This window comes from Salmo salar, unplaced genomic scaffold (assembly GCF_965601325.2).
Source record: "Salmo salar unplaced genomic scaffold, fSalSal1 ptg000206l, whole genome shotgun sequence".
Lineage (NCBI taxonomy): Eukaryota > Metazoa > Chordata > Actinopteri > Salmoniformes > Salmonidae > Salmo > Salmo salar.
Window position 1 is genome coordinate 1,755,001 of NW_027675329.1, and position 13,967 is coordinate 1,768,967.

At 38.7% G+C, this 13,967-nt stretch overlaps 1 long non-coding RNA gene across 1 annotated transcript; it reads right to left on the reverse strand.

Moving 5' to 3' along the window:
• Nucleotides 1-1,932: 1,932 nt before the first annotated feature.
• LOC123741812 (uncharacterized) lies at nt 1,933-5,739 on the reverse strand. Its single transcript, XR_014383228.1, has 2 exons — nt 5,636-5,739; nt 1,933-3,455 (listed from the first exon to the last, which is right to left on the reverse strand). It is a non-coding gene; the product is annotated as an uncharacterized LOC123741812 (long non-coding RNA).
• Nucleotides 5,740-13,967: the final 8,228 nt, after the last annotated feature.

Sequence of the window (13,967 nt, forward strand, 5' to 3'; positions counted from 1 at the left end):
TAGAGTAGCGAACTAGCTTACCTAGCTGTTCCAACTAGCTAGGATAACTAGGATGCTGCTGGTAGAGTAGCTAGCTAGCTTACCTAGCTGTACCGACTAGCTAGGATAACTAGGATGCTGCTGGTAGAGTAGCTAGCTAGCTTACATAGCTGTACCGACTAGCTAGGATAACTAGGATGCTGCTGGTAGAGTAGCTAGCTAGCTTACCTAGCTGTACCGACTAGCTAGGATAACTAGGATGCTGCTGGTATAGTAGCTAGCTAGCTTACCTAGCAGTTCTGACTAGCTAGGATAACTAGGATGCTGCTGGTATAGTAGCTAGCTAGCTTACCCAGCTGTTCCGACTAGCTAGGATAACTAGGATGCTGCTGGTAGAGTAGCTAGCTAGCTTACCCAGCTGTACCGACTAGCTAGGATAACTAGGATGCTGCTGGTAGGGTAGCTAGCTAGCTAGCTTACCCAGCTGTACCGACTAGCTTGGATAACTAGGATGCTGCTGGTAGAGATGCTAGCTAGCTTACCTAGCTGTACCAACTAGCTTGGATAACTAGGATGCTGCTGGTAGAGTAGCTAGCTAGCTTACCCAGCTGTACCGACTAGCTAGGATAACTAGGATGCTGCTGGTAGAGTAGCTAGCTAGCTTACCTAGCTGTACCGACTAGCTAGGATAACTAGGATGCTGCTGGTATAGTAGCTAGCTAGCTTACCTAGCTGTACCGACAAGCTAGGATAACTAGGATGCTGCTGGTAGAGTAGCTAGCTAGCTTACCTAGCTGTACCGACTAGCTAGGATAACTAGGATGCTGCTGGTAGAGTAGCTAGCTAGCTTACCTAGCTGTAACGACTAGCTAGGATAAATAGGATGCTGCTGGTAGAGTAGCTAGCTAGCTTACCTAGCTGTAACGACTAGCTAGGATAACTAGGATGCTGCTGGTAGAGTAGCTAGTTAGCTTACCCAGCTGTTCTAACTAGCTAGGATAACTAGGATGCTGCTGGTAGAGTAGCTAGCTAGCTTACCCAGCTGTACCGACTAGCTAGGATAACTAGGATGCTGCTGGTAGAGTAGCTAGCTAGCTTACCCAGCTGTACCGACTAGCTAGGATAACTAGGATGCTGCTGGTAGAGTAGCTAGCTAGCTAGCTTACCCAGCTGTACCGACTAGCTTGGATAACTAGGATGCTGCTGGTAGAGTAGCTAGTTAGCTTACCCAGCTGTTCCAACTAGCTAGGATAACTAGGATGCTGCTGGTAGAGTAGCTAGCTAGCTTACCTAGCTGTACTAACTAGCTAGGATAACTAGGATGCTGCTGGTAGAGTAGCTAGCTAGCTTACCCAGCTGTACCGACTAGCTAGGATAACTAGGATGCTGCTGGTAGGGTAGCTAGCTAGCTAGCTTACCCAGCTGTACCTACTAGCTTGGATAACTAGGATGCTGCTGGTAGAGATGCTAGCTAGCTTACCTAGCTGTACCGACTAGCTAGGATAACTAGGATGCTGCTGGTAGAGTAGCTAGCTAGCTTACCTAGCTGTACCGACTAGCTAGGATAACTAGGATGCTGCTGGTAGAGTAGCTAGCTAGCTTACCTAGCTTTACCGACTAGCTTGGCTAGCTAGCAGGACGTTCGTCTGTCGTTTGTCTCGATGATGATGACGAATCCGGTGAACCACAAAATGAAACAAGGATAGAGAGTGAAAAGGATCTGGCTACACTCATCCTGTCCCTGACCGTAAAGCAAAAAGCTAATTGAACAATAAAGTTTGGCGTTTCAACACTGTAACAAACTCCATCGTTATTCCCCAAAATTTACCTTAGTCCACTCTGCGCGTAACCGGACAATATTCTTGGTGCCACACCGGACGTGGACTCGGACAGTTCCAGAACGCGGACTTGAGCAGTGCAACACAATCAACTAAGCCCAGTCTTTACAGTGGGTTACATTAGTAATATTCATTTTTTATTATTATGTTAAACAAACGTTCCACTTTTTTTATAACAATATTTTGAGATCTAGGCCCATATCCACAAAGCGTCTCAGAGTAGAGAAGTGGTCGTATAAGTGCTGAGAATAAAGACATTTGACACTTCGGGGAATAAATTAAAGCTATGCATGAAATCTCTAGTCCCACCTAGTCAGCAGATATTTAGGACACCTCGTGAGCTGTCCTAAGTAGTTAAGAGTTAACAGCAGGTGTCTTGATAATACTATAGAACAATGCAGTGAGTCAGTGGTTCCTGAGCCACATGTAAATGCTTTGTAGTAGTTAAAATAATGTTTTGATATTTGATATGATCAATCCATAAATAATATATGTCCTGTGCTTTTGGCAATGATTTATGTATAATACTTATGTATAACAAGTGATACCATGTATGTCTCCAAAGCATTTTGTCTTCATTTTGGCAGATTAATTTATGCTAATTTCCCAAGATTAACTCAGGTTTTCGCCCAGTGGCTAAGGAGTTGGAGCTGTGGCAGGAGTTGGACCTGTGGCTGAAAGGTGGCTGGTTTGAATCCCGGGCCGGGCGCTGGAAAAAACGTGAGGAATTGATCTGACCCCTGGAGGGCTGCTGGGTTCACATCCTCAAAACATTCACCATTCGTTGATCAGAACTCTAGAGGTTCTTCTTCACTGAACCCAAAATATATATCACTTTTAGTGGTTCCATATATTAAGGAAGTGAGAGAAGCCTTTTTGGTTCTATAAGGAACCTTCTTTTCTGAGTGTAAAATTAACACGTTTTTCTTTTGATTATTTAATTATCCACATCATGTTATTTCAAGTTCTCCCTTGGGAGCACAACATCACATTGTTAAAAAAATTATCCTAAATTTGGCATGGCTATAAATTGGGCAATTGAAGACATCTAGGGCGTAATCTGTGTTCGATGAAAATGAACATTGTATGCAACGTTGCAGGCAACATTATTTGCAAGGGACTTGATGCCTACTATGCCAAAGCTATTTAGAGTTGTTAAACGGGTGTGAAGAGTGTGTTGATATAACGGGAATATTGTCAAAATTCTTCTTGTAACAACGATCAGAATTGGTAAAGAAAATATGCATTCCATTATATTAGGCAATAATTAAGAGTAGGCAAAGTGGTCGTGTCATGTGAAAATTCTATCAAATGTGTTACATTGCAACGAGTACAGTCAGGGTGCCGTGGAGCCCCTGCAGTACCTCCACAGACCCCGGATTGAGAACCCCTGCAGTACCTCCACAGACCCCGGATTGAGAACCCCTGATTTAGCAGATGCTCTTATCCAGAGAGATTTACAGTAACTGCATTCATCTTAAGATAGCTATTTATTTTGGAAATAAAGTTAATAAATTCTTCATAAAATTGTCATCTTACCTCTTAGCTTTGGTGTCATGTCCCCCAGAGAGATGCATTTTAGAGACAGGGCCCCCCTCCTCTCTCTCCCCAGAGAGACTCATTTTAGAGCAGTGACCCCTAAACAGAGATCCAACATGTTGATTGTGGTCAACACAGGGACAACTAAACAGAGATCCAGCATGTTGGTTGTGGTTAACACAGTAACAACTAAACAGAGATCCAGCATGTTGATTGTGGTTAACACAGTGACAACTAAACAGAGATCCAGCATGTTGGTTGTGGTTAACACAGTGACAACTAAACAGAGATCCAACATGTTGGTTGTGGTTAACACAGTGACAACTAAACAGAGATCCAGCATGTTGGTTGTGGTCAACACAGTGACAACTAAACAGAGATCCAGCATGTTGGTTGTGGTTAACACAGTGACAACTAAACAGAGATCCAACATGTTGGTTGTGGTTAACACAGTGACAACTAAACAGAGATCCAGCATGTTGGTTGTGGTTAACACAGTGACAACTAAACAGAGATCCAGCATGTTGGTTGTGGTTAACACAGTGACAACTAAACAGAGATCCAGCATGTTGGTTGTGGTTAACACAGTGACTAATTCTTGAATGTCAATTGTTCTCATTCATTCATTATCTCTTTGAGAAATATATTTTTAACAACTTTCTCTTTTACTTCTCTACATTCATGAAGAAAAAGATGTACTATTTACTCCATACATTTTCCCTGACACCCAAAAGTACTCGTTACATGTTGAATGCTTAGCAGGACAGAAAACGGTCCAATTTGAACACTTATCAAGAGAACATCCCTACTGCCTCTGATCTGGAGGACTAACTAAACAGAGAACATCCCTGGTCATCCCTACTGCCTCTGATCTGGAGGACTAACTAAACAGAGAACATCCCTGGTCATCCCTACTGCGGACTCACTAAACAGAGAACATCCCTGGTCATCCCTACTGCCTCTGATCTGGAGGACTCACTAAACAGAGAACATCCCTGGTCATCCCTACTGCCTCTGATCTGGAGGACTCACTAAACAGAGAACATCCCTGGTCATCCCTACTGTCTCTGATCTGGAGGACTCACTAAACAGAGAACATCCCTGGTCATCCCTACTGCCTCTGATCTGAAGGACTCACTAAACAGAGAACATCCCTGGTCATCCCTGCCTCTGATCTGGAGGACTCACTAAAAACAAATGCTTCATTTTTAAATGATGTCTGAGTGTTGGAGTGTGACCCTGGCTATCCGTAAATTAAAATAACAAGAAAATTGTGCCGTCTGGTTTGCTTAATAAAAGGAATTTTAAATTATCACTACTTTACTTTTACTTTTGATGCTTAAGTATATTTTAGCAATTATATTTACCTTTGATACTTAATTATATTTGAAACCAAATACTTTGACTTTTACTGAAGAAGTATTTTACTGGGTGACTTTCACTTTTAATTGAGTCATTTTCTATTAAGGTATCTTTACTTTTACTCCAGTATGAGAATTGAGTACTTTTTCCACCACTGTTCTAACGTTCTAGAGACATATGAGCCACAGTTTCAACAGACATTTTGTAACTGCGTGGGCTACAAAGTTACTTTCAGTTTCATATAAGGAAATAAAACAACGGTCACAGGGTGAATTCGTTTTGCATTGCCCGGCTCCCCGGGTGCGCAGAGTTTACGCATTTTAGACCATTCCATTGGTCCTTAAAGAAAAACTCCACTCACCTGTAGCACCGGGCCATGCAAAACGAACTTCCCACTGTCGCAGGGCACTGAGACACAGAGTTCTAAACCCAGAGTTCTAAACCCAGACGCGTTTCTTCTCTTACATTATTTTAGATAAACATATAATTTACTCTAAACCAAGTTTAGCTGTGTTTTTTTCCTCCAAAATGTGAGTTACTGTAGGACTTTAATAATTGTTAACAGGCCTACAAACCCAAAAGGTTTTAATTTGAGAATGTTCATTTGTATGCCTCAAATATTAAACTGTCTTAAAATATTTAATGATTAGTTGAATCAGGTGTGTAAGTGCTGGTAAGAACAAAAGGATTGAGAAACCCTGAGATAAACATTAAACCATATAATGTAAAAGCTCCTCCACCATCTTTACCAGACGTTTTACTGATAACATGTAGACCTACTGATTAGTTTCCACTTTGAAAACTGCTGTCTGTCAGCAACTCAGCTCAAATAGCAGTTCTAACTAGTAATATCTCATTCCTAGTATTCATTCTCTTACTCTGTCCTTTAGAATAGATTATTGTTCAGAAATACTTACTTTATTTTTCAATAATCTCCATATAGTGTTTTCTGCTCTGTCGTCTCAAAATGGATCCTGTACAAAAGAACAACTTTACTTTCTGTTTCAATCAGCCATCTCCCCACCCTGATAATAAAGTTTTTTATTGGTATCTTCCACTAGAGGGCAGTAAACACCTGCTGTTCGGTTTCATACAGGCAGTGTCCCAGAGTTGGATTGCTGATCTAGAATCAGGTCCCCCCTCTCCATGTAATCTGATTCATTATGATATAGGATCAGGTCCCCCCTCTCCATGTAATCTGACTCATTATGATATAGGATCAGGTCCCCCCTCTCCATGTAATCTGACTCATTATTATCTAGGATCAGGTCCCCCCCTCTCCATGTAATCTGATTCATTATGATCTAGGATCAGGTCCCCCCTCTCCATGTAATCTGATTCATTGTGATCTAGGATCAGGTCCCTCCTCTCCATGTAATCTGATTCATTATGATCTAGGATCAGGTCCACCCTCTCCATGTAATCTGATTCATTATGATCTAGGATCAGGTCCCTCCTCTCCATGTAATCTGATTCATTATGATCTAGGATCAGGTCCCCCCTCTCCATGTAATCTGATTCATTATGATCTAGGATCAGGTCCCCCCCTCTCCATGTAATCTGATTCATTATGATCTAGGATCAGGTTCCCCCTCTCCATGTAATCTGATTCATTATGATATAGGATCTTTTTTTTCACCTTTATTTAACCAGGTGGCCAGTTGAGAACAAGTTCTCATTTACAACTGCGACCTGGCCAAGATAAAGCAAAGCAGTGCGACAGATACAACAACACAGAGTTACATGGAATAAACAAGCGTACAGTCAACACAAAAGAAAAAAGAAAGTCTATATACAGTGTGTGCAAATGGCTTGAGGAGGTAAGGCAATAAATAGGCCGTAGTAGCAAAGTAATCACAATTTAGCAGATTAACACTGGAGTGATAGATGAGCAGATGATGATGTGTAAGTAGAGATACTGGAGTGCAAAAGAGCAGCAAAGTAAATAAAAACAATATGGGGATGAGGTAGGTAGATTGGGTGGGATATTTACAGATGGACTATGTACAGCTGCAGCGATCGGTTAGCTGCTCAGATAGCTGATGTGTAAAGTTAGTGAGGGAGATATGAGTCTCCAACCAGTGATTTTTGCAATTCGTTCCATTCACTGGCAGCAGAGAACTGGAAGGAAATGCGGCCAAAGGAGGTGTTGGCTTTGGGGATGACCAGTGAGATGTACCTGCTGGAGCGCGTGCTACTGGTGGGTGTTGTTATCGTGACCAGTGAGCTGAGATAAGGCGGAGCTTTACCTAGCATAGACTTGTAGATGACCTGGAGCCAGTGGGTCTGGCGACGAATATGTAGCGAGGGCCAGCCGACTAAAATGACCTGGGTTGCAATCATGAAAAAAAACGACCCGGCCTTCATCGTTTGACATTGAGAACATTGGGAGAGATGAGAGCTGACGTTTTAGTAAATGTGCAGATTACGTATCTCAGTCACAGACAAGAAGCTCAATTAAGACATTATCTTCACCACTGGGACTGGGGACAACAGGACCACCGGCCAAATAATACAGTTCAACACTTCCACACTACCACAGTGAGTAGAATCAGGCTTCTGATCACAGAAAACGTGCAGAATTATTAACCTGTATTTTCACGGCTGGATAAAAAACGTACCCGATTTAATCTGGTTACTACTCCTGCCCAGTAACTAGAATATGCATATAATTATTGGCTTTGGATAGAAAACACCCTAAAGTTTCTAAAACTGTTTGAATGGTGTCTGTGAGTATAACAGAACTCATATGGCAGGCAAAAACCTGAGAAGATTTCATGCAGGAAGTGGCATGTCTGACAATGTGTCGTTCTTCTTGTCTCTGTTTATTGAAGAGTGAGGATCTTAGCTGTCCCGTGACACTTCCTACGGCTGCCATAGGGTCTCAGAAGGCGGTAAAAACGCTGAATCGTGGCTTTGCAGGCTCTGGCTGAAACAAAGTAGCGCGTTTGGGTAGTGGCTGGTTACAGTACTGTGAGACTCAGGCTCGTGCCCGCGTCGACCGAAAGCTTTGTTTTCTTTCCTCTGTTTAGCTAAATGGACATTCCCGGTCGGAATATTATCGCTTTTTTACGAGAAAAATGGCATAAAAATGGATTTTAAACAGCGGTTGACATGCTTCGAAGTACGGTAATGGAATATTTAGATTTTTTTTGTCACGAATTGCACCATGCGCGCGACCCTGATTTACCATTTCTGATAGTGTCTGGGACGCACGAACAAAACGCCGCTATTCGGATATAACGATGGATTATTTTGGACCAAACCAACATTTGTTATTGAAGTAGCAGTCCTGGGAGTGCATTCTGACGAAGACAACAAAAGGTAATCAAACTTTTATAATAGTAAATCTGATATTGGTGAGTGCTAAACTTGCCGGGTGTCTAAATAGCTAGCCCGTGATGGCTGGGCTATGTACTTAGAATATTGCAAAATGTGCTTTCACCAAAAAGCTATTTTAAAATCGGACATATCGAGTGCATAGAGGAGTTCTGTATCTATAATTCTTAAAATAATTGTTATGCTTTTTGTGAACGTTTATCGTGAGTAATTTAGTAAATTGTTAGCAAATTCCCCGGAAGTTTGCGGGGGGTATGCTAGTTCTGAACGTCACATGCTAATGTAAAAAGCTGTTTTTTGATATAAATATGAACTTGATTGAAAAAAGCATGCATGTATTGTATAACATAATGTCCTAGGTGTGTCATCTGATGAAGATCATCAAAGGTTAGTGCTGCATTTAGCTGTCTTCTTGGTTTTTGTGACATTATATGCTAGCTTGAAAAATGGGTGTCTGATTATTTCTGGCTGGGTACTCTGCTGACATAATCTAATGTTTTGCTTTCGCTGTAAAGCCTTTTTGAAATCGGACAGTGTGGTTAGATAAAGGAGAGTCTTGTCTTTAAAATGCTGTGAAATAGTCATATGTTTGAAAAATTGAAGTTTTTGTATTTTTGAGGAATATGTAATTCGTGCCACGCCTATCATTGGATATTGGAGCAGGTGTTCCGCTTGCGGAACGTCTAGATGTAACAGGTTAATGATGAATTGTATTAGACGTTATTAGACATTTCTGTTGTTGAGGAGGATGGGAGACCCACAGTATAGGTGCGTAACGCACAGAGACGTCAAAAATGTGTTTCAAAAATCGTCGAAGAGTAATTATTTTAACCTAAAGCATTTAATAAAGACACTTATAGTACAATATTATGGGGAATAGGAATGAGAGGGCTACTTACTTATGATTTATTATTGGAGAATACCACAACAACATTACATGTTGGACTGTACACATTAATATGATTTATTATATACCACAACAACATTACATGTTGGACTGAACACATTAATATGATTTATTATATACCACAACAACATTACATGTTGGACTGTACACATTAATATGATTTATTATATACCACAACAACATTACATGTTGGACTGTACACATTAATATGATTTATTATATACCACAACAACATTACATGTTGGACTGAACACATTAATATGATTTATTATATACCACAACAACATTACATGTTGGACTGTACACATTAATATGATTTATTATATACCACAACAACATTACATGTTGGACTGAACACATTAATATGATTTATTATATACCACAACAACATTACATGTTGGACTGAACACATTAATATGATTTATTATATACCACAACAACATTACATGTTGGACTGTACACATTAATATGATTTATTATATACCACAACAACATTACATGTTGGACTGTACACATTAATATGATTTATTATATACTACAACAACATTACATGTTGGACTGAACACATTAATATGATTTATTATATACCACAACAACATTTCATGTTGGACTGTACACATTAATATGATTTATTATATACTACAACAACATTACATGTTGGACTGAACACATTAATATGATTTATTATTGGAGAATACCACAACAACATTACATGTTGGACTGAACACATTAATATGATTTATTATATACCACAACAACATTACATGTTGGACTGAACACATTAATATGATTTATTATATACCACAACAACATTACATGTTGGACTGTACACATTAATATGATTTATTATATACCACAACAACATTACATGTTGGACTGTACACATTAATATGATTTATTATATACTACAACAACATTACATGTTGGACTGAACACATTAATATGATTTATTATATACCACAACAACATTTCATGTTGGACTGTACACATTAATATGATTTATTATATACTACAACAACATTACATGTTGGACTGAACACATTAATATGATTTATTATTGGAGAATACCACAACAACATTACATGTTGGACTGAACACATTAATATGATTTATTATATACCACAACAACATTACATGTTGGACTGTACACATCAATATGATGTATTATATACCACAACAACATTTCATGTTGGACTGAACACATTAATATGATTTATTATATACCACAACAACATTTCATGTTGGACTGAACAAATTAATGTTATTTATTATATACCACAACAACATTTCATGTTGGACTGAACACATTAATGTTATTTATTATATACCACAACAACATTACATGTTGGACTGTACACATTAATATGATTTATTATTGGAGAATACCACAACAACATTTCATGTTGGACTGTACAAATTAATGTTATTTATTATATACCACAACAACATTTCATGTTGGACTGAACACATTAATATGATTTATTATATACCACAACAACATTACATGTTGGACTGAACAAATTAATGTTATTTATTATATACCACAACAACATTTCATGTTGGACTGTACACATTAATATGATTTATTATATACCACAACAACATTACATGTTGGACTGTACAAATTAATATGATTTATTATATACCACAACAACATTACATGTTGGACTGTACACATTAATATGATTTATTAAAAACAAAGGAGGACAAAGGCACTCTTCATATAATTAATTAAAATGCCTTTATCTGTATGTTATGTTCAATAGAAACAAAGTTTTTAAAAATCCTACGCGTTTCGGCTGCATGGCCTTCGTCAGGGAGTACAAAGAATAATACAATGACTTCTTTTGAACAGCTTTTCCAATTAGCCCTAATTTGAAGAGGGAGTGGTTACACAATGAATTGGACACACCTAGAGACGCCTTCAAGACCTCTTAGCGGAACACAAGTACGCTATACGGGTAGGCAATGAAGACTACCCCATGGCAAGGCACTACAAGTCCTTACACCATGGCAACCCTGCCTCCCTACAAGCTATGGGTATTGATCACATTCCGGCCTCTATTAGAAAAGGGGACCGTCTTAAACAGTTAAACCAAAGGGAAAGTTTTTGGATTTACAAACTACAGGCCACTAAATACCCTGGTTTACATGAAGATATGGATTTACAAACTACAGGCCACTAAATACCCTGGTTTACATGAAGATATGGATTTACAAACTACAAGCCACTAAATACCCTGGTTTACATGAAGATATGGATTTACAAACTACAGGCCACTAAATACCCTGGTTTACATGAAGATATGGATTTACAAACTACAAGCCACTAAATACCCTGGTTTACATGAAGATATGGATTTACAAACTACAGGCCACTAAATACCCTGGTTTACATGAAGATATGGATTTACAAACTACAGGCCACTAAATACCCTGGTTTACATGAAGATATGGATTTACAAACTACAGGCCACTAAATACCCTGGTTTACATGAAGATATGGATTTACAAACTACAGGCCACTAAATACCCTGGTTTACATGAAGATATGGATTTACAAACTACAGGCCACTAAATACCCTGGTTTACATGAAGATATGGATTTACAAACTACAGGCCACTAAATACCCTGGTTTACATGAAGATATGGATTTACAAACTACAGGCCACTAAATACCCTGGTTTACATGAAGATATGGATTTACAAACTACAAGCCACTAAATACCCTGGTTTACATGAAGATATGGATTTACAAACTACAGGCCACTAAATACCCTGGTTTACATGAAGATATGGATTTACAAACTACAGGCCACTAAATACCCTGGTTTACATGAAGATATGGATTTACAAACTACAAGCCACTAAATACCCTGGTTTACATGAAGATATGGATTTACAAACTACAGGCCACTAAATACCCTGGTTTACATGAAGATATGGATTTACAAACTACAGGCCACTAAATACCCTGGTTTACATGAAGATATGGATTTACAAACTACAGGCCACTAAATACCCTGGTTTACATGAAGATATGGATTTACAAACTACAGGCCACTAAATACCCTGGTTTACATGAAGATATGGATTTACAAACTACAGGCCACTAAATACCCTGGTTTACATGAAGATATGGATTTACAAACTACAGGCCACTAAATACCCTGGTTTACATGAAGATATGGATTTACAAACTACAGGCCACTAAATACCCTGGTTTACATGAAGATATGGATTTACAAACTACAGGCCACTAAATACCCTGGTTTACATGAAGATATGGATTTACAAACTACAGGCCACTAAATACCCTGGTTTACATGAAGATATGGATTTACAAACTACAGGCCACTAAATACCCTGGTTTACATGAAGATATGGATTTACAAACTACAGGCCACTAAATACCCTGGTTTACATGAAGATATGGATTTACAAACTACAGGCCACTAAATACCCTGGTTTACATGAAGATATGGATTTACAAACTACAGGCCACTAAATACCCTGGTTTACATGAAGATATGGATTTACAAACTACAAGCCACTAAATACCCTGGTTTACATGAAGATATGGATTTACAAACTACAGGCCACTAAATACCCTGGTTTACATGAAGATATGGATTTACAAACTACAGGCCACTAAATACCCTGGTTTACATGAAGATATGGATTTACAAACTACAGGCCACTAAATACCCTGGTTTACATGAAGATATGGATTTACAAACTACAGGCCACTAAATACCCTGGTTTACATGAAGATATGGATTTACAAACTACAAGCCACTAAATACCCTGGTTTACATGAAGATATGGATTTACAAACTACAGGCCACTAAATACCCTGGTTTACATGAAGATATGGATTTACAAACTACAGGCCACTAAATACCCTGGTTTACATGAAGATATGGATTTACAAACTACAGGCCACTAAATACCCTGGTTTACATGAAGATATGGATTTACAAACTACAAGCCACTAAATACCCTGGTTTACATGAAGATATGGATTTACAAACTACAGGCCACTAAATACCCTGGTTTACATGAAGATATGGATTTACAAACTACAGGCCACTAAATACCCTGGTTTACATGAAGATATGGATTTACAAACTACAGGCCACTAAATACCCTGGTTTACATGAAGATATGGATTTACAAACTACAAGCCACTAAATACCCTGGTTTACATGAAGATATGGATTTACAAACTACAGGCCACTAAATACCCTGGTTTACATGAAGATATGGATTTACAAACTACAGGCCACTAAATACCCTGGTTTACATGAAGATATGGATTTACAAACTACAAGCCACTAAATACCCTGGTTTACATGAAGATATGGATTTCTCACCATTCCTGTAGGGTTGTGATAGGTCCATTTGCTGTCATCTAGTGGACATTTTGCTCAATTGCCCTCAGCTATGTTTAGACTGTTGTTGTTCATGTTTTGCTGTGTTCTAGTGTACTATGGAATATATTGCTTTCTTATTCTTCACACTTCTCCCAGTCATGTTTAAGGTTAGAACTACCTTTCTAAGTGTTCTGATACTTCTAGCTTGGAGTTGTATTTTTTTTTGATAACATAGCTACAGTATTTCACTTTTTAATGTGTATAGTATTGCTTACTAGGTGTGTCCAATCAATTTTAACCACTCCCTCTTCAAATTAGGGCTAATTGGGAAAAGCTGTTCAAAGGAGGACATTGTATTATTTCTTTGTACTCCCTGACGAAGGCCATGCAGCCGAAACGCGTCAGATTTTTAAAACCTTGTTTCTATTGAACATGCCATACTAATAAAGGCATTTTAATCAATTATATGAAGAGTGCCTTGGTCCTCCTTTCTATTTTATACTGTACTCTGTATTTCACACAGTGAGTCTATGCAACCTATTATGTGTCAACGGAAGCACATTTTACTTCTGAACGTGTTTAGGCTTGCCATAACAAAGGGGTTGAATACTTTCTGACTCAAGACA